A 21,791-nucleotide genomic window follows, 5' to 3' on the forward strand; every position below is an offset into this window, starting at 1 on the left:
AAGAAGATGAAAGGATGTGTAGAAGAAAGGACATTCTCCCATTTGGAGGGAATGGGTGAGAATACAACTCAGGTACCAAAACATTTACCCTCCAAATGGGTATTATTATTATTATTATTATTATTATTATTATTATTTGAAACACAACAAGATGAGCCCACAGCAAACAAGGTCACTCTGCTGGCTGTTGTATTGGATCACACGTCCGTTAGTTCCCAAGTGCCTAGGACTGTGTGATATATCGGCGAATAATGCATGCAGGAAGCCAGTAAGGTGCCCTTCTGCAGCTGGCAGATGGTAATTTTGTCAGCACCAATTGTGTTTAAGTGCAGGCCAAGGTCTTTAAGCACTGCACCCAGTGTGCCGATCACCACCGGGACCACCTTGAATGGCTTGTGCCAGAATCTTTGCAGTTCGGTCTTTAAATCCTCATATCGTGTTAGGTTTTCCAGTTGTTTCTCTTCAATCCTGCTGCCACCTGGGATTGCAACATCGACAATCCATACTTTATTTTTTAACTCGATTGTGAGGTCAGGAGTCTTGTGCTCCAAAACTCTGTCTGTCTGAATTCGGAAGTCCCAGAGTAGCTTGACGTGTTCATTCTCTATAACTTTTTCCGGCTTGTGATCCCACCTGTTCTTTGTCAAAGGCCGATGGTATTTGTGACACAGGTTTCAATGGATCATCTGAGCAACAGTGTTATGCCTCTGCTTGTAGTCCGTCTGAGTGATCTTCTTGCAGCAGCTGAGGATGTGATCTGTTGTTTCATCTGCTTCCTTGCACTTGGGATCTGTTGTTGACTTTTCAATTCTGGCTTTGATGGTATTGGTTCTAATGGCTTCTTCTTGGGCTGTAGGAATCAGCCCCCCCCCCCCCCTTGTCTCCTTTTCCAGAGTTCCATTTGTGAGCCACAAATGTCAATTTGGCTCTCAATGTTTCCCAGGAATTGTCCACGGAGAGCTTTCTTTGGCCAGTTTTCTCTTTTGCTCTGCATTGTTGTGATTATTGCTTGTATTGTTGTGTTTGGGTTCGACCTCATGTAAGCCGCACTGAGTCCCTTGAGGAGATAGTAGTGGGGGGTACAAATAAAGTATTATTATTATTATTATTATTATTATTATTATTATTGTGTTATTATTGTGTTATTGCATTTTTATGCTATTTACTCTTTGTCTTTTGCACTTGAAGCAATTTTCTACTATTGACTTCCCTCAACGTTGGTTCTTGACTGCCTTTCACATAATCTGCCAGGGCGTGTTTCTCTTCTTCTTCTCCTGTTTGTTTCACTTGCAGAAGCCCTCTCTCTGCCTCCTTATGTTCTGGGCAGGTCAAGTCTGTCAACATCACTACGCGGGTGTCATGAGTAGTGGATTGTAATCAGTTTTCTTGTTTTTCTGTCCAGATCATCCAGCTCTGCTTGTGTCCAGTTCACAAGCCCAGCAGTGTATCTAATGACGGGGATGGCCCAGGTGTTGAGAGCCTTGATCGTATTTCCGCCATTTAATTTGCTCTTCAAAACCTTTCTGACTCTTTGGACATATTCTTTGCTGACCATATTATTATTATTGTTGTTGCTATTATTATTATTATTATTATTATTATTATTATTATTTATACCCCGATTTATCTCCCTTAAAGGGCATTCAAAGTGACCATCCTCTCTATATTCATGGAAATCACACAAGATGGCATGTTAATAGAATGTGAGGTTGCATCAACACCATAGAATTAATGCAGCTTGACATCACTTTAATTTCCGTGGCTAATGCTGTGGATCATATGGAGATCCCCTCTTGGGTAAAGAAACAGAAACAGATTCCAAATTAATTTTAAGGGATTGGAATGTGTGTATTAAAAGGGAGTAGAGGTGGTCAAGGGAGACTTCAGCAACCCTAAGAAGGCAAAGGGATCTTGTTCATTTGAATCCAAAATACCTTCTGTGGTTGTTATTGTTGTCGTGCAATGTGGAAGGGGATGGTGCAAGAGTGATTTGAAAGCCCTGAGCATTTTACGAGGTGGTGTGAATGTGAATGTTTGCATAAAGCAAAGCGGCAGAAGGTGCAATAGCCGAGAACCCATCCAGACTCTAGGGACGGCTAATGGAGGAGGCGACACTGGTTAATTACCTGCTATGAAAATGCATTTTTAATGGGAAAGTAATGCACTTTCCTAGCATGTCAAGAAAGGAAAACAGGAGAGGTTGAGAGACGTAAATGCACAAATATTGTGTCCACTGGGTTATGCAAACGATAACAAAAAGCACATGGGTGTAGTTGCTTGCTGATTTGGTTATGGGAGCGCCAGCTAATACAATGTCATCAATGGAGAGAAATTGATTTTGCTTTCCTCTTTTATCTCTGGGTCCTTTCTAGTGGGTTAGATTACAAATTCTAGATGGTCCTGAAGTGCAACCCCCCACCTCGGGGGTCAAGAAGGGCGGGGTACAAATATCTGAAATAAATAAATAAATACAATAAATATTAGTTCACATGAAGAGCTGTCTTCATAGACCTGTCAGCAGCATATGATACTGTAAATCACCACCTTCTCCTGAGAAAAATGTATAATATCACAAAGGACTACCACCTCATCCACTTCATAGGAAAACTGCTACAAAACAGTAGCTTTTTTGTTGAGTTCCAAGGTCAGAGAAGCAGATGTCGAAAACAGAAGAACGACCTGCCTCAGGGGAACATGATTGATCCATCAATATTTCACATTTACACAAATGACCAGCCATTGACAGAAGGGTCAGAGAGTTTCATCTATGCTGATGATCATGCCATCACCACTCAAGCAGGGAGCTTTGAAATGGTTGAACAGAAGCTATCTGAAGATTTAGATGCTTTTACTGAGTATTACAGGGAAAACTAGCTGATTCCTAATCCATCTAAAACACAGACGTGTGCTTTTCATTTTAAGAACAGAGAAGCATCTTGAGTTCTGAAGATTACCCGGGAAGGAATCCCACTGGAACATTGCAGCACACCCAAATACCTGGGTGTTATTCTGGACTGTGCTCTGACTTACAAGAAGCACTGCTTGAATAGCAAGCAATAAGTGGGTGATAGAAACAATATCATATGAAAGCTGACTGACACAACCTGGGGGTCACAACCAGATACAGTGAAGACATCCGCCCTTGCGCTTTGCTACTCTGCTGCTGAATATGCATGCCCAGTGTGGAACACATCTCACCATGCTAAAACTGTGGATGTGACTCTTAATGAGACATGCCACATTATTACAGGATGTCTACGCCCTACACCACTGGAGAAATTATACTGTTTATCTAGCATTGAATCACCTGGCATCTTCTGGGAAGTAGCAGCCAATAATAAAAGGACCAAGGCAGTGACATCTCTGGCTCATCCTCTGATTCTAACTCCAAGATCTTCCAGAGTCTGACAAAACAACTTTCATAAAATGCATGGGACCTGATGGCCCCTCTTTGTTGTTTCTCTTGTTGGGACAACCTCAATCAGTGGCTGATACCAGATGAGAGACTCCCTCCTGGGCACACAGAAGACTGGGTGACTTGGGAGGCGCTGAAGAGACTGTGCTCTGGCACCACGAGGTGCAGAGCTAATCTTAAGAAATGGGGCTACAAAGTGGGGGCAGTGACATCTCCGGCCCATCCTCTGTTCAGATATCAGCCAGCACGACAATGTCTTAAATCAAGAAATAACTTCCTGAGATCTACAGAAATACTCACAAGAACACCTCACCAAGCAAGAGTCCAAAAGTGGCAGGCCAAAACCTGGATCCTCAATCAGTGGCTGATACTGAATGAGAGACTCCCTTCTGGGCACACAGAAGACTGGGTGACTTGGAAGGTGCTGAAAGGACTGTGCTCTGGCACCATGAAATGCAGAGCCAACCTTAAGAAATGAGGCCACAAAGTGGAATCCACGACATGCAAGTGTGGAGAAGAGCAAACCACTGACCACTTACTACAATGCAGTTTGAACCCTGTCGCATGCACAGTGGAGGACCTTCTCACAGGCACTCCAAGTGGCCAGCTTCTGGTCAAAGGAAATCTAGTGTAATGCCAAGTTTTAAAACTTTGTGTTCATTTAAAAATACATTATAATTGTACCTTCAATTTGCTTCTGACATGAAAAATAAATAAATAGCTCACATGAAATTGCTTGAAATGAGCAGCAATGGAGTGAAGAATAGGGTGAAGAGAGAAAAAGGGATAAAAAGTCTGGGGTGGGAATATCTGTATTCTAGATGAGTATTTTATATAAAGACTTTAAGAGAGCTCTCCAAGGTCCTGAAGCTAGTTAAGGTTAGGATTCAGAACCTTGGATAGGTCCTTTGAAGTCTGATGTAAAACTATTGAAGTGGAACAACAACCGTATTTTCATGCAGTTAGCATATTTCAGAATATCTCCGCTCCTTAAATATATGCAAATGCATAACAATAACTGCAATATAAAAGCAATACATAAAAGATTCTCGACCCAACCCTCACAATTTCCAATGTTGTCTGTATAAACTTTTATTTTTGTTAGCAAACTTAATAAAAGGATACCACACAGAAACTAACCCATTTGCATTTTCCATTCTTCTGATGTGGCAAGTTCGTTTCTCGACCACTATATATTTTCCAAACCCAATGCTTCCCAGCATTTGTCCATTTCAACCTAGCCAGCAACCCAATGCATTGATGGTAACGTCCTAGAGTAATCACTTCAATGCATTCCTGACAAATTGACAAGAGACATAAAGATCCATGTTTCTTTATGAGCTGAAGTAATAGGAAATCAAAGCTCAGATAGCAATCTTTTCTATCTGCAGACATAACTCTCTTGGTAATGAGATTAGGTCTTCCATCACACCTGAAGCTGTCCATAGATTTAGGAAAATGCACAGCATGTTATATTAGATGCACAGCTCTTCCTAGGAGGCTTAAGAAGAGCCACACTGTGGGGAAGTGGTCACCAATGGGATCTGCTCCTGTTAGCAATTAACCACTTCTTCCTATTGACCAGTCCTGGTCTTCAGGAGTGTCTGGTATCAAAGATGGTTGTTGTCTTGTGCATTAAGGATGCTGTGAATTTCTGGATTAAAGAAAGAATAGATTTAGGACCTCTGGAAATTCCTTTAGATCAGTGGTTCCCAACCTTTTTTTTAATGAGGGACCACTTGGCCATGGACCACTTTGACTGGGGACCACTTCACCAGGGACCACTTTGACCAGCGATCACCTTGACCAGGGACCACTTTGACCAGGGACCACACTCCAACATTAGTACCAAAAGGGTTACAAATCAATTTTTGGTCAACTTTAGATTCAATTTGGTTATTTGGTGTGCTGATTCAGAAAATTGCATTGGATAGACCACATCAGCTCTAGTTTCTGATACAGGACACATACCATCCATTAGCTGCCATCTGCTTGCCCACAGAAACCATATTTAATAAGCCTCGGCACTATAAGAGGCTTTCATGAGACCTGTTGCTCTTCTTACAATGGTGCAGTAATGGTGAAGCAACAGACCATATTTTAGTTCTTGTGGACCACTGGTGATCCATGGACCACAGGTTGGGAACCACTGCTTTAGATGAAGAACTAAAAGGTGCTGAAACCAGTTTGAGACTAGAGTTCTGTACTTTGGACAACTTCTCTATAGCCCAGATATGGGCAAATTTAAGCTCTCCAGGTGTTTTGGACTTTTACTCCCACAGTTCCGAACAGCCGGTAGGAGAGCCCAAGCTTGTTTTCTGCTGCCCTGGAGACTAGAACGCAATGGAGCCATGGCTTCAAACTACAAGAAAGGAGATTCCATCTGAACATGAGGAAGAACTTTCTGACTGTGAGAGCTGTTCGGCAGTGGAACTCTCTGCCCCGGAGTGTGGCGGAGGCTCCTTCTTTGGAGGCTTTTAAACAGAGGCTGGGTGGCCATCTGTCGGGGGTGCTTTGGATGCGATTTTCCTGCTTCTTGGTAGAAAGGGGTTGGATTGGATGGCCCAGGAGATCTCTTCCAACTCTAGGATTCTATGATTCTATATTGGCACTCCAAGTGGCCAGCTACTGGTCAAAGGACATTTAATAGAATACCAATTCTGCAAATTTTGAATTTTGTTTTGTTTGTTTGTCTGTTTTTTAATGCAAAACAACTGTTTTGGTTTACTCCTGACACAATAAATAAATGATTCTATATATTCATCACAGCATGAGCCATTGTGGAGATGGAGTTATTTTGCATGTTTTGTATAGAGTTTTGGGTGTTATTTTGTTAAGCCTTTGTCAGACTGATGAGGTGTATCTGAAGCTTCAAACATAAGTTTTCTGGGGTCACATGAGGCCTGCAGTGCATAGCTTCCTCACCCCTGGTCTACATCTAAATTCAATGAAAAGTTTGCAACCCTAATATAGCACCATAATGAGTCTTATTTTTGGTGATGCCTAGGGGGACAAAGGAGAAGGCATCGCTGCATCCATCCTGCCCTGCCTCTGTGTTGAAAAGTAGGTTGCCGACGTCCAAAAGTAGCAAAGGTGCTCTTTTCAAGCTTCCTCTCAAAGCCCTTGCTAGGACCCTTCACATCTTCCGACACATGGCTGATGCTGACACAGCAAAGTTGAGAAGTTCCATGGTTTTGAATCAAAGGCCCCTTTTAAGCAGGCAAATCATTTCCCTTCTTCTAGTGCGCCTTTTCTATCCTGGGCTTTCTTAAGTGTTTAGTCATAAGAAGAAGAAAAAAGAGAAAGAGAACTCTATCAAAGTTAGACTGAGATCAATTCCCCTTTGGAACGTTTATAGATAGGTCAATATGGTGACAGGAACCTGCATGATGTAGTAGTTTTAGCATCAGATGGGTGACCTTGGGCAGGTTACAGTTTCCAACATGGGATTGGATTGGATGCCCCGTGTGGTCTCTTCCAACTCTATGATTCTCTCATTCTCAGCCTCTTCAAGGCCAGCGGTTCTCAACCTTAGAATCATAGAATCAAAGAGTTGGAAGAGACCTCATGGGCCATCCAGTCCAACCCCTTTCTGCCAAGAAGCAGGAATATCGCATTCAAATCACCCCTGACAGATGGCCATCCAGCCTCTGTTTAAAAGCTTCCAAAGCTTTAGATAGAATCTCCTTTCTTGTATTTTTGAAGCCATTGTTCGGCGTCCTAGTCTCCAGGGAAGCAGAAAACAAGCTTGCTCCCTCCTCCCTGTGGCTTCATCTCACATATTTATACATTAGGCCTGGGTAACAACGGAAAAATTTGTTTCTAAAATCGATTTGTATTTGGGGGTTTTTTTTGTTTCGATATTTAAAATAATTACAAAATTTTCCTTTTAAAAAGTTCGATATTTACGAAATTTCGTAAATGGTAAAAAATTAACAAATTGATTTCCGAAACAATAACGAATCGATTCGTTAATGGCGGACGCGACCGCGTAATACGCTAAAAAACCTCCAAAACCTTCTGAAGCTTCCCTCTCCCTCTGTTGTTGATTGTTGGTGTGATATTATAATTTTTTTCACTAATTAAACCATAAAACTGGCCCAGACATGCGGAAATAATAACGAAACGACCTCAAAACAATAACGAAACGAATACAATATCGAAATACGAAGCATTTACAAAACGTTTTTGAAAATTCGTTTTTTTTAATAATTGCTCCAGAATGGTTCGTTATCGTTTTGTAATTGAAAAAATTAACGAATTATTAACGAATTACGAATTAATGAAACGAAACCGCCCAGCCCTATTATACATGGCTAAAGGAGGGCTTTTGGTGGGAGGATTCAGTGTCTGTTTCCAAAAAGGAAGAGGACAGGTGGAGAGATTTTCAGCCTTCTCTGCCAAAGGGGTCCCTTAGACCATCAGAAATAAATGTTTTCTGATGGCCTTTGGCGACCCCTCCGAAACACCCTCGCCCCCCCCCCCAGGGGTCCCAACTCCCAGGTTGAGAAACACTGCTCTAAAACAATCCAGGGTTGGCTAAGAAATAGACTCCCTGATATTCTCCTCCGTGCCTTTGTCCCATCTTTCATTTCAAGACGTTTCTCCACAATGTCTGAACAGGTTGGTGACAAGCTTGAGAAGAGAGTGTGAAAGATTAATGGGGCTTTGTCTCCAAAGACTGGAAATTATCCTGTTCCAGAATTTTAACTTTTCCACCTTCTCCTTTGCTGATTTGGCACATTAAAACCTTTGAGCAACTTGCTTCACTGTGCAGTTTTGATCGGAGGTGGGGGAAGTTTCGCTTCGCTTCTGTTTATAGGGTTTGCGTGAACTTAACCAACGCAGAGAGAATCTCAATTTCATTCCTCCCTTTGCCTGGAGTCAAAGTCTATGGTCACAGATATCATACTTTCAATTTGTCCAAGCTTGATGCCACACCATCTAATGGGAACCTCCTTCCTTCCTTCCTTCCTTCCTTCCTTCCTTCCTTCCTTCCTTCCTTCCTTCCTTCCTTCCTTCCTTCCTTCCTTCCTTTCCTTCCTTTCCTTTATTCTTTTTTCCCCAATATAATTTTAATTGATTTTTTTCATGTTGGAAGCAACTTGAGAAACTGCAAGTCGCTTATGGTCTGAGAGAATTGGCTGTCTGCAAGGACATTGCCCAAGGGACACCCGGATGTTTTGATGTTTTACCATTCTTGGGGAGGCTTCTCTCATGTCCCTGCATAGGGAGCTGGAGCTGACAGATGGAGCTCAACCCACTCTCCCCAGGTTCGAACTGCTGACTGTCAGTCACCAATCCGGCCAGCAGAAAGATTTAACCCATTGCGCTGCTGGGGGATCCATTTTTATTGATAAAATATAGGAAATAGGGAGGGGTACAAGAATCAATATAGAATAGGGACTTTTTTAAACATCTCAGATTATCACCTTAGGGTTAAACATTTGTGCCAAAAGGACCTTTGACTGACAGGTCAGCAGTTCGAATCCAGGGAGAGAAGTTTGAGCTCCCTCTGTCAGCTCCAGCTCCCTATGCGGGGAATGAGAGAAGCAGTGCCACAAGGGTGGTAAAAAACATCAAACATCCGGGCAATGTCCCCTGGGCAACGTCCTTGCAGACGGCCAATTCTCTCACACCAGAAGCAACTTGCAGTTTCTCAAGTTGCTCGTGGCACACACACACACAAAATCTTTATCCTCCATCATCTCATACAAAAAAGGGAAGGAAAAAAGGATTTTTTTAATCTAAACTGAAAAAAAGAAAAGCGAGTATAGAATATATAAAAACATAGAAGATAGGAAAGTTAAGATTTAGCAAACAGAAAGCTTTATCTAATACTTCCTGCTCTAACAGTGCTGCCTTCTTCACAGCCAAAAAATCTATCTCTTTTGTCTTGTGTCATTTTACTCCATGCACTGCCAGTAAGTTTCCGCAAGATGTCATTGCGTTCATCTACCTTGTGCTAGGTGTTCACACAGTGCTTCCTAAATGTTAGTGTTCGATCTAAGGTGACACCAAGTTATTTAGGACTAGCCGTCCCCTGCCACGCATTGCTGTGGCCCACATGGGGGTTCTGTGTGAGAGGTTTGGCCCAATTCTATCATTGGTAGGGTTCAGAATGCTCTGTGATTGTAGGTGAACTATAAATCCCAGCAACTACAATTCCCAAATGTCAAGATTCTATTTTCCCCAAACTCCACCAGTGTTCACATTTGGGCATATTGAGTTTTCCTGTAGAGTCCAGATCCATCATTGTTTGAATCTACAGTGATCTCTGGATGTAGGTGAACTACAACTCCAAAACCAAAGGACACTGCCCACCAAACCCTTCCAGTATTTTCTGTTGTTCGTGGGAGTTCTGTTTGCCAAGTTTGGTTCAGTTACATCATTGGTGGGGTTCAGAATGCTCTTTGATTGTAAGTGAACTATAAATCCCAGCAACTACAACTCCCAAATGACAAAATCAATTTTTTTGAGTGAAGGACATACATTGGGTTGTTAGGTGTCTTGTGTCCAAATTTGGTGTCAATTTGTCTAGTGTTTTTTGAGTTCTGTTAATCCCACAAATGACATTTTTATTTATATAGATGGACACAGTGTTTGAACTCTTAGCCTTCCCAGGTAACTTTCAGTTTCCTGTTGTCTTCACAGTTACGTAGGTGGAAAGCACACACTTGTGTCTTGCCAGGGTTAGGCTTCTGGTGGTTATCTTTGTAGTAGCTGGAGTGATCTTCCAGGGTATTAGGAAGTTGGTTCTCCACTGTTTCAAACCTTTCCTTGTGTTGTTAGACCAAAGTCATCAGTGTATATATGATTGGTGGTTGTGGCTGATTGTTAGTAAAGATGTTAAGCAATGTTAATGCAAGAACGCTGGCTTGGGGTAAATCATTCTTTTTCCTCCTCCACCCACTTTTCAAGCCTTGAAACTCCACATAGAAGCTGTGGTTTTCTTGGAAGGTCTGGACAGCTTTTGTAAAATAATAGTCCCAGGTAATTTGGTAGACTTTATGCAGCATTTTTCCATGTTGCACCGTGTCGTAGGCTCCCGTAAGCCTCACAAAAACTGTTTCTGTAATGCAACTTTTATCACATCCTTCCTCGATATACTCAGTCATAATGAATATCATCATCATCATCATCATCTTTAATTACTTATTAATCGCCCTCCATCCGAGATGCTCTAGGTGATTTACAAGCTAAATTGTAAAAGATAAAAATACATACATACAAAAAAATTAACATAGTGGCTGGCCAACTGTGCAATTAATTAGTGGAGACTTCTTGTGTGTGTCAGGAATGACTTGAGAAACTGCAAGTCGCTTCTGGTGTGAGAGAATTGGCCATCTGCAAGGATGTTGCCTAGGGAATGCCTGGATGTTTGATGTTTGCTCATCCTTGTGGGAGGCTTCTCTCATGTCCCCACATGGGGAGCTGGAGCTGACAAAGGGAGCTCATCCATCTCTCCCCAGATTTGAACCTGCGACCTGTTGGTCTTCAGTCCTGCCAGCATAAGGGCTTACCACATTGCATCACTGGGGTCTGCTAGTGGAGACTGAAGGTTGGCAGAAGTGACATAGATGCAAGAGCCCTGCCATCTTAGGCATTCTGGGACTTATAATCCACAAAAGTAGTTTTCCCAAGATGTGTAGGTTCTATATTTACACCCGGTACATCCCTTAATTCCTTGCAGTCTGTCAGTCTTTCTACTTTAGTAGCCACAGAAGACCAAACAAGGTCAAACAATTCTTGTGTTGCTGGCTACCAGCAACATGAGAAAACAGTAGCTTAAAATTAATTACCTCCCAACAAGAGTTTGCTCCAGGCAGTCAGCACATTGTATGCTAATCAAGGTGGTCAACTGAAACATTCACACCTAGCTCCAGCAGACAAGAGTCCTTTGTCTCACCCTGGTCATTCCACAGATATATAAACCCTTTTTCCTAGTTCCAACAGACCTCACTACCTCTGAGGATGCTTGCCATAAACGCAGGTGAAACGTCAGGAGAGAATGCCTCTAGACCATGGCCATATAGCCCAAAAAAACCTACAGCAACCCAGTGATTCCGGCCATGAAAGCCTTCGACAATACATAGTAGCTGAAAATGTTTCCCCGGAGTAATTATATTGTTTTTTTATGGTGTTTCTTTGATACCGGAAAGATTTCTTGTATTTCCAGTTGAAAAAAGGAAATAAAGTTTCAAGAATTAACATCCATTTGACTTTTACAGCCTGGATATTTTTTTTAAAACAAGTCTCGTTTTACCTCCGCTTCTTTTATAGACAGAATCAAACCAACGGAGCTGCTGATTGAGAAATCACTAAATAAAAAGGCTTTTAAAACAATTTATGGGGCTGTAAAAATGACTACGATGAAAGGAGCGGAGACAGATCAAACGGAGCCAGCCAGCAAAATCCAAAGCCAAGGGCACAGCGGAAGCTCTGGGGCGAATGGCACTCCCCTTTTCCAGTTTTGCATACAATGAGTTTTGAAAGCATAGTGGAAACTGTAACTTCCAGGATCTCCTAGCATTGATTCATGGCAGTTAAAGTGGTATCAAATTGCTTTACTTCTAGAACAGTGGTTCTCGATCATCCTAATGCCGTGATCCCTTAATATAGTTCCTCATGTTGTGGTGACCCCCAAGCATAACATTTTCATTGCTACTTCATAACTGTCATAGAATCATAGAATCAAAGAGTTGGAAGAGACCTCATGGGCCATCCAGTCCAACCTTCTGCCAAGAAGTAGGAATATTGCATTCAAATCACCCCTGACAGATGGCCATCCAGCCTCTGTTTAAAAGCTTCCAAAGATGGAGCCTCCATCGCTGTCATTTTGTTATGTAAATATCTGACATACAGGGTCTATTTTGATTGGCTGGACCAAATTTGGCACAAATACCCAATACACCCAAATTTGAATACTGCTGGGGTTTGGGGAGGATTTATTTTATAATTTGGGAGTTGTAGTTGCTGGGATTTATAGTTCACTTACAATTTAAGAGCATTCCGAACTCCATCAATGATGGAATTGAGCCAAACTTGGCACACAGAACTCCTATGACCAACAGAAAATACTGGAAGGGTTTGGTGGGTATTGACCTTGAGCTTTGGAGTTGTAGTTCACCTACATCCAGAGAGCGCTGTGGACTCAAACAATGATGGATCTGGACCAAAATTGGCGTGCATACTCAATATGCCCAAATGTGAACATTGGTGGAGTTTATGGAAACTAAATCTTGACATTTGGGAGATGTAGTTGCTGGGATGTATTGTTCACCTACAATCAAAGAGCATTCTGAATTCCACCAGTGATGGAAGTGAACCAAACTTGGCAAACAGAACTCCTTTGAACAACAACAAATACTGGAAGGGTTTGGTGGGCATTGATCTTGAGTTTGGGGATTGTAGTTCACCTACATCCAGAGAGCACTGTGGGCAAAAAAAATGATGGATCAGGACCAAACTTGGCACGAATACTCAATATGCTCACATTTGAATACTGGCAGAGTTTGGGGAAAATAGACTTATTTATTTCTTTATTTCTTTATTTCTTTATTTTCAGCATTTCTACCCCACTTTTCTCACCCCCGCAGGGAGACACAGAGCGGCTAACAATGGCAAATATTTGATTCTGCAATAATTACAATTATAAAAGCAAAATAAACTCATACAATACAATACATTAAAACAACATTAGTTATCCAATCATAAAGGCATTTCCATTATAACAACTGTCTGGTCCAATTCACTGTTCAGGTGCTGTCATATCCATTAGCCAAAAGTCTGGTTCCACAACCATGTCTTCAGTATTCTACTGAAAGAAAGGAGGGGGGACGTCGATCTAATTTCACTGGGGAGCAAATTCCAGAGGCGGGGGTCACCAACGAGAAGGCCCTGTCCCTCATCCCCACCAGCTGTGTTTGCGAAGCTGGTGGGACCGAGAAAAAGGCCTCCCTGGCAGATCTTAGACATTTGGGAGTTGTAGTTCCTGGGATTTATAGTTCACCTACAATCAATGAGTATTCTGAACTCCACCAACTGTATGTTTTGCCTATGTCAGGCACCTCGACTTCTTTATATTTATTTATTTATTTATTTATTTCTCGCACTTCTACCCCGATGCCAGCACAACAAGATAAAAATAAAACATATATAAACAGTAATTAAAACAATTAAAACAATCCATTATACATCACAATCCCTAAAACCAATCTAGTGCTCAGCGTTTGCCAGGTCAGAGTCTGTAAATTCAGTTCCACATTGTCAAATCCATCAATTCTTGTCATCGCTTGTCCTTTGTCTATCTGCCAGATTACCCGAGAGCCTGGTCCCAAATCCATGTTTTTAATTTCCTTCTAAAGGAGAGGAGAGATTTTGATGACCTAATTTTCCCGGGGAGTGAATTCCACAGGTGAGGGGCCACCACCGAGAAGGCCCTGCTCCTCGTCCCCACCAACCTCACTTGTGATAGAGGTGGGGCCGAGAGCAGGGCCTCCCCAGAGGATCTTAAACTCCGAGGCGGGACATAGAAGGAGATGTGTTTGGACAGATATGCTGGGCCGGAACCGTATAGGGTTTTGTAGGTCAAAACCAGCACTTTGAATTGTGCTCGGAACTGGATCGGCAGCCAGTGGAACTGACATAACAGAGGGGTGGTATGCTCCCTGTATGATGCTCCGGTGAGTAATCTGGCTGCCGCCCGCTGGACTAATTGAAGTTTCCAAAAAGTCTTCAAAGGCAACCCCACGTAGAGTGTGTTGCAGTAATCTATTCGGGATGTAACAAGAGCGTGGACCACTGTGGCCAGATCAGACTTCCTAAGGTACGGTTTCAATTGTGCAAAAGCTCTCCCAGCTACCACCTCTGCCGTTATTTCTGGCAGAGGTGAATCAAACAAACACCCAATTTACTTTCTGGCTGTTTCAATAGCCCAAAACATAAAACATAAAGATAGCACTCAGCCACAGAATAAACAAAAACTGATAGCAAAAGTTACACCATTGTCAAAAGGTCCATTCTAGTGGTCAAATGCTGAGAGTTCAATAAACAAAGTCCAGGGACCAAGAGTCTAGACCGTAGTCAAAAGTCCAGTCCAGAGATTCAAAGTTTCAGGGTTCTAAGAGTACAGGAGACAGGTCAGGATACTGAAAATCCAACAAGCCCATGGAAAAACCAGCAGCAATTCCCACCAAAATAAGACAAATACTTTCCTCCCAGAGATCATTTCCAAGGCTTGCTCATTATATCCAGAAACACCCAGCTGCAAATATCTCTTGCATGCCTTCACCCTTAATTGCTTTCACCCATGAACTCTTACTTACAGATTACTCAACCCTTTAGAACTAAGACACACATTAACCCTTCCATCATCAACTGCTAGGCCTACCACCACCAACCACCATCAACTGCAGAACATGATACATGACAGGACCAGAGTTCAAAACATCTGTATGGACACAGGTTTCCTCAATCCTTCTTGTACTGGAGCCAATGGCACGCAATTCCACCTTTTGTTCTTGATGCTGTTTTTTTTCCTCCTTCTCCAAGCATGAGTTCCCCCACCTTCCTCCAAGCAAACTTCATAATAAAGCATCGTTTCATTCTTCGAACGCTCGGAATGGGGATATCTGCAATTTCCCATCTGTCCTGTCTCATCTCCTTTGATTACTCTTGTCAATGTTGCTGTCACAGCTGGTGTTTCTTATAGAGTCTTATCTTTGCAGCACCTTCTCTCTCAATTTTCTCTCTTTCTCTCTGTCTCTCTTTGGTCTTTTTCTGTCATTTCCATCCTAAATGAGATGTAAAACATGGGAACATCTCTTCTTAAAGAGTGCGAGCCATCCCTCGACGGCTGTTGCGCGGGCATGCAACGGCTGCCTGGCGATTGAAGGGCTTCCCATTGGATTCTTGTTTTGTGGACAGCAAATGAAAGAGCCAATTAGTTGAGATTTTGCAAGCACCAAACACAGGGAATGAGGGGGGACGTGAGGCAGAACCCACTTGGGAGTATTTCTTGTGGAAAGTCCAGAGAGAATGCACTGGTGTCATACTCCCAAGCTTTGTAACAGTGACAACTTTATTGCAAAAGGGAGGACAAAACAAGGTGTCAGAAGCATCTCTTTGTTCTCCGATTCCTCCAGGAATTCATCTAGGAAATCCACTCATTTGCTTACTGTCATTCTTTCCAACTAAGCAGCTTTTCCATCCGTTACAAAGTCTCCCTGGAATTCTACACTAAGAAAGGTGGTTATCTATGCCTCAGAATAGCCATGGGATCCACCTGGATCATACCTCCTCTATGGCAGGATAATTAATATAATTTGACGCATTAATTACTTCCGGTAGTTGTTTCCTGCACATCACTTGCCATGCTCCAACTAGTAAGTCATCCTACCATTATTCTTCAGCATTTGATAGCCATTTTCCAGAGACAGAGATGTGGAATTAAATATCTTCCAGGGAAAGGGACATTAAGTGTCACATCCAACCCACCCACAGTAGCATCTTGCCCAATGGCCTTCTGTCCGAAAAAAAGCAATTTCTCCAAGTTCTAATGCTAAATAAGTAAGCAAGTGGGAGGAAAATAATTAGGAGAGGAGATTACACTTCCTTAGCTGGAAGGATTAAAGTGAGCTGGGTCAGGGTTTGCACCGCTCCTTCTGCAGAAAGCTGGTGGGCAGAGGCTTCTTCAGCCATTTCCCATTAATGCATCTTACAGAGTGTTGCTGGGTATGTAAACTTTAAATAGATGGCTTGACAGCAAAGAAGTGAGTCTTTCATACATCTCTTTGATGGGGTAGTTTTTTTAAAAAAAAACAATGTGAAAAAAATGGGGGGAGTCATGGAACACTCACAAACCTTCATCTGGAAAAGATGGACGAGGCTGTCAAGGAAGCTAAAAGAGTTATTATGAAGATGCTAGATGCAGGAACGGGTATGCTTGCAATAAGAAGTCAGCCATCATCACCACCCTCTTTCCCATATGACAGGAATCAAATTCTGTCTTGTCTCTGACCAACACAGACAGCAGGCTTCTTCACTTCTGGAGTATAGGAAATTTGCGCTGGGTTTGACACCAGGCTTTCAAGTGTGCTTTCCGTGGTGCTGAACCCTCTGTACCAAGCTAGCTTCAGCACATTGGAGAGTTTGCCTCTGTTTTAGGATAGGAGTTCTGTATTCTACCCTAAAACTAGCTTGTTTGACTTCAGTTAACGAAGTCAAAGAAGGCTCCTTAAGAAGGAAAAGAAATTATCTATTAAGAAGAAAAGTCAACATCTTTCCGGAACTGATGGAGTCAACATGTCTTCACTGGAAAACAATGTCATTCATTTACAACCTCTTGGAGTAACATCAGCAGACATATTGCTATATTAGAAATACTTTACTATTCCAAAAAGTGTGGCAGACTAGGGAAGTCTGGTTCACCCACCATCTTCTCCAAGGAGTAGAGGAAGATTGTGTATGTGCAGGATGGGAAATTTGCTTGGAATGCAATCTGACCTACTTAGTGGTCTCTTTTCCAGGAGAAGGAAGAAGAGATGGTAATGACTGCATGATGATGAATGAATGTTTATGTGTATGTGAATGTGGAGTAAAATTTAATTCTCATTTGTTTGTGCACCCAATGGAGCTATATAATAATAATAATAATAATAATAATAATAATAATAATAATTATTATTATTATTATTATTTATTTATATATCGCTCCATCTCCCCGAGGGGACTCAGAGCGGTTCCCAGGTAACATCACAAAACATACAAAGTAAAAACAACATAACCATAAGACTAACAAAACAAAATATAAGCGTAAACATTGTCACCATAACACACATAAATTAAAAGTAATCCTGCTTGTATATAGTCTGTGTGTGCCTACCTTCTTAGACACCACTCTGATGGCCGAAAGCAAGGAGGAGCTGAGGAGCCTTCTAATCAAGGTGAAAGAAGAAAGCGCAAAAGCTGGGTTGCAGCTAAACATAAAAAAAACCAAGATTATGGCAACAAGAATGATCTCCAGAAATGCCTTCCTACTCTTTCTATTCAGTGGAACGGTAGGGGAGTTTTTCATCTGCTGCTTTCCAAGTTGAAGAACACGAGGTGCATCTCTACAATGCAAGTCTACGCTAGAGATGCCAAGGGAATTTGATCTTTGAACCTTCATAGAATCATAGAATCCTAGAGTTGGAAGAGACTTCATGGACCATCCAGTCCAACCCCATTCTGCCAAGAAGCAGGAAATTGCATTCAAAGCACCCCAAACAGATGGCCATCCGGGCTCTTTTTAAAAGCTTCCAAATAAGGAGCCTCCACCACATTCCTGGGCAGAGAGTTCCACTGCTGAACAGCTCTCACAGTCAGGAAGTTCTACCTAATGTTCAAATGGAATCTCCTTTCTTGCAGTTTGAAGCCATATGATGATTTCTTTCTCAGCATGACAGTGTATCATCATCTGCTCTGGGTGTTGAGGGCAAAATGGAATCATTGCAAGCAATTGAATTAAGCTTAGGTGAAGAGGAGCTAGAAACCAGGACATTTTTAAAAGCTGCTGAAAATTGGAAGTGTCCCTCTTAAATCATCATATTCACAAAGGTAGATGTAAATCAACTATACTCCTCTCTTGCTTTTAAGAAAGGAGTACGAAGTTTGAAAGAAACCGACTTCTTCATCCATTTCTCCATGTCTTTGATCCATAAGCCCAGGAGCCAGTTTCTCCTCCAAAAAAGCAGGGTGCCAAGTATTTCATCCAAGATTAATGAGACAGTAAATAATACTAAATCATTTGCATTTTGACAGCAGCTTTCATCAGCTGGAATATCTCAAAAGAAGTTTCATGCTTACCTTGTAAAGAGAAATGAAAGAACAGAAGAAAGGATGGATTTGCAAAGGGCTCCAAGCTGTGCATTGTTGAGGCAGGTGATGGATAGACCAGAGGTTGGAAGCCCAAGTCCCCACCTGCTCGCCTCACTGTCAATTGATAGTGTTTTCAGGGCCAGGGAAATGGATGTTCTTTCATGCCTTTGCTGGAAGGTTTCTCATTGGAATTCTCTGAGCCAAACATCACAGAGAAGCTACCTCTGTCATGGGATGTTCATGCACACCTGGGAAATCCATATATAGCTCACTGAGATCCTGCAAGGACCTAATGGGCTCACCATTCTATGGCATTTACCTCTCCATTGATTTAGACCAGTGTTTCTCAACCTGCCTAATGCCACAACCCCTTAATATAGTTCCTCATGTTGTGGTGACCCCCCAACCCTAACATTATTTTCATTGCTACTTCATAACTGTCATTTTTCTACTGTTATGAATGGTATTGTAAATTTCGGATACGCAGGATATATTTTCATTCACGGGACCAAATTTGGCACAGCGATAAACTAATTTTGAATACTGGTGTGTGTGTGTGATTTTGTCAATTGGGAGTTGTAGTTGCTTGGATTTATCGTTCACTTACAATAAAAGAGGATTCAGAACTCCACCAATGATGGAATTGAACCAAACTTCCCACACAGAACTCCCATATCCAAGAGAAAATACTGGAAGGGTTTGGTGGTCACTGACCTTGAGTTTTGGAGTTGTAGTTCACCTACATCCAGAGAGCACTGTGGACTCACACAATGATAGAACCGGACCAAACTTGGCACAAACACTCACTATGCCCAAATGTGAACACTGGTCAAAATAGAGCTTGACTTTTGGGAGTTGTAGTTGCTGGGATGTATAGCTCACCTACAATCAAAGAGCATTCTGAACCCCACCAAAGATGGAATTGGACCAAAATCCCCACACAGAACTGATTCAGACAATTGTATGGGAATGACCACATAAGCTCTGGTTTCTGATACAGAACATCTGCCATTCTGATACAGAACATATGCCATGGTCAGCGACAGGGAAGGAGAAGCAGGCGGTGCAAAAGGAGCCAAAATGAAATGAAATGAAATGAGTAAAGAGAAAGGAGGCTCATGGACCAGATTTTTGTCCTCATGGCCCACAGGTGGTCCATGGCCCACAGTTTAAGAACCACTGATGTAAACAGATACCAACAAACATTCAGTGTCTTGTTACAATACAGTGTGACACACAAACACAAACAGAGGCTTCTCCTTTCATTTCTGGCTTTGGAGGTGGTGCCCATCTCTGGCTCTGGGGAAGTGCTGCTCTCCATTTCCAAGCTGAGAAACCTGTGTTGTCACTGCTTGGAGCACCTTATGCCTTTCCCACTGAAGTGGGAGTAGATACCTATTTATCTACTCACATTTGTGTGTTTTCAAACTGCTAGGTTAGCAGGAGCTGGGCTAACAGTGGGAGCTCACATCCCATGGATTAAACTGCTAACCTTCATGTCAGCAGTTTATCACCACAAGAGTTTAACCCATTTTGCCACCGTGACCTAAAGCTACACTGGGTTGTACATTGAGTTGTTCATTCAATTGCGTCATGCTGTGACTCAACACAAGAATCACATACCCCAGTCATGCAGAAATGTATGTGGCATTCCAGCCATTGGGTCTGTAAGAAAAAAGACACTCTCTCAAGTATTTGCTCATGAGTATTTGCTGCATGAGTGAGCTGGCCTTTCGAAGGAAAGCAGAAAGACTGGACACATGGATACAGTTGACTCCCAAAGCGGCATCCTTGATGGGGAACGTCGTTTCTTCCTGTATCAATTCCCATACCTGCATGCATAAAACTATATGTCTCCTTCCTTCTTCCTCTTCAAAAAGCTTGCCAGAGCCAGGAGATGGATCATCTTTTCCCTTTTGGCTGCCTTCTTGAGTGGCATTCTCTCAGTTCTCCCTCCTTTATCGTCATCTCAAACACCGTCTTCCTATCAGGCGCTGATCACAGCCAGGTACTTGGGGACTGATGAGATCTTCCTGCGCTGTCGACATCAAGGCCTCCTGGATTGTCACTCAGGAGGATGTGACAGGGTGCCAGCAACAAAGCAGAGTGCTCCAACTTTTGGAACATCTCAAAGAAATCTCAAAATCTCTCTTTGCTCCATTCTGCTGCGTGGTTGCCAAGACTTCATAGGTACTTTCCCTTTACTTGATAAGGGCTGGAAAGTGTGGCAGACTGGGAGCTCCAAAACCATTGAGTCCCTTGGACCACTCTTTTTGGAAATGTATTTCCTTTCCTGTAAGCCTCCAGATGAGGGGCTTTACGTTAAAACTGGACTCTGCTTACATTCCAGCAAAAATGGGATGGATCACCCACATTTCTTCTGAAATAATGTAAATTATGTGTGTACCAGTGGTTCCCAAATTTTATTTTGACCAGGGACCACTTTGGCCAGGAACCACTTGACCAGGGACCACTCTCCAAAATTAGTACCAAAATGGTTATGAATCTATTTTTGGTCAACTTTAGTTTGGGTTTGGTTATTTGGGGTGCTGATTGAGAAAATTGCCTTGGATAGACCGCATCAGCTCTAGTTTCTGATACAGAACGTATCTCGCCATCTGCTCACTCACAGAAAACCATATTTAATAAGCCTCGGTACTATAAGAGGGTTTCACGAGATCTTGTAAACTGTTGAGTTAATTTAATAAGATGTTCTTCTGTTCAACATCTTTATTAATGACTTAGATCAGTGTTTCTCAACCTTCCTAATGCCGCAACCCCTTAATATAGTTCCTCATGTTGTGGTGACCCCCAACCATAACATTATTTTTGTTGCCACTTCATAACTGTAAATTTGCTACTGTTTTGAATCATAATTTAAATATCTGATTGACAGGATGAATGTATTTCCATTCACTGGACCAAATTTAGCACAAATACCCGATACACCCAATTTTTAGTACTGGGGGAGGGGGGTTATTTTGTCACTTAGGAGTTGTAGTTACTGGGATTTATAGTTCACTTACAATCAAAGAGTATTCTGAACTCCACCAATGATGGAAATGAACCAAATGTGGCATACAAAACCAGCAGAAAATACTGGAAGGATTTGATGGGCATTGACCTTGAGTTTGGGAGTTGTAGTTCACCTACATCCAGAGAGCTCTGTGGACTCAAACAATGATGGATCTGGACCAAACTTAGCACAAAGACTCCATATGCCCAAACGTGAACACTGGTGGAGTTTGAGGGAGAGTAGACCTTGACATTTGGGAGTTGTAATTGCTGGGATGTATAGTTCACCTCCAATGAAAGAGCATTCTGAACCCCACCAACGATAGAATTGGGCCAAACTTCCCATGGAGAACCCCTACAACCAATAGAAAATACTGTGTTTTCTGATGGTCTTTGGTGACCCCTCTGACACCCCCTCGCGACTCTCCCAGGGGTCCCAACCCCCAGGTTGAGAAACGCTGACTTAGATGAAGGGTTAGGAGACATGATCATCAAGTCTGCT

This window comes from Anolis sagrei, chromosome 9, assembly GCF_037176765.1.
Source record: "Anolis sagrei isolate rAnoSag1 chromosome 9, rAnoSag1.mat, whole genome shotgun sequence".
Classification (NCBI taxonomy): Eukaryota; Metazoa; Chordata; class Lepidosauria; order Squamata; family Dactyloidae; genus Anolis; species Anolis sagrei.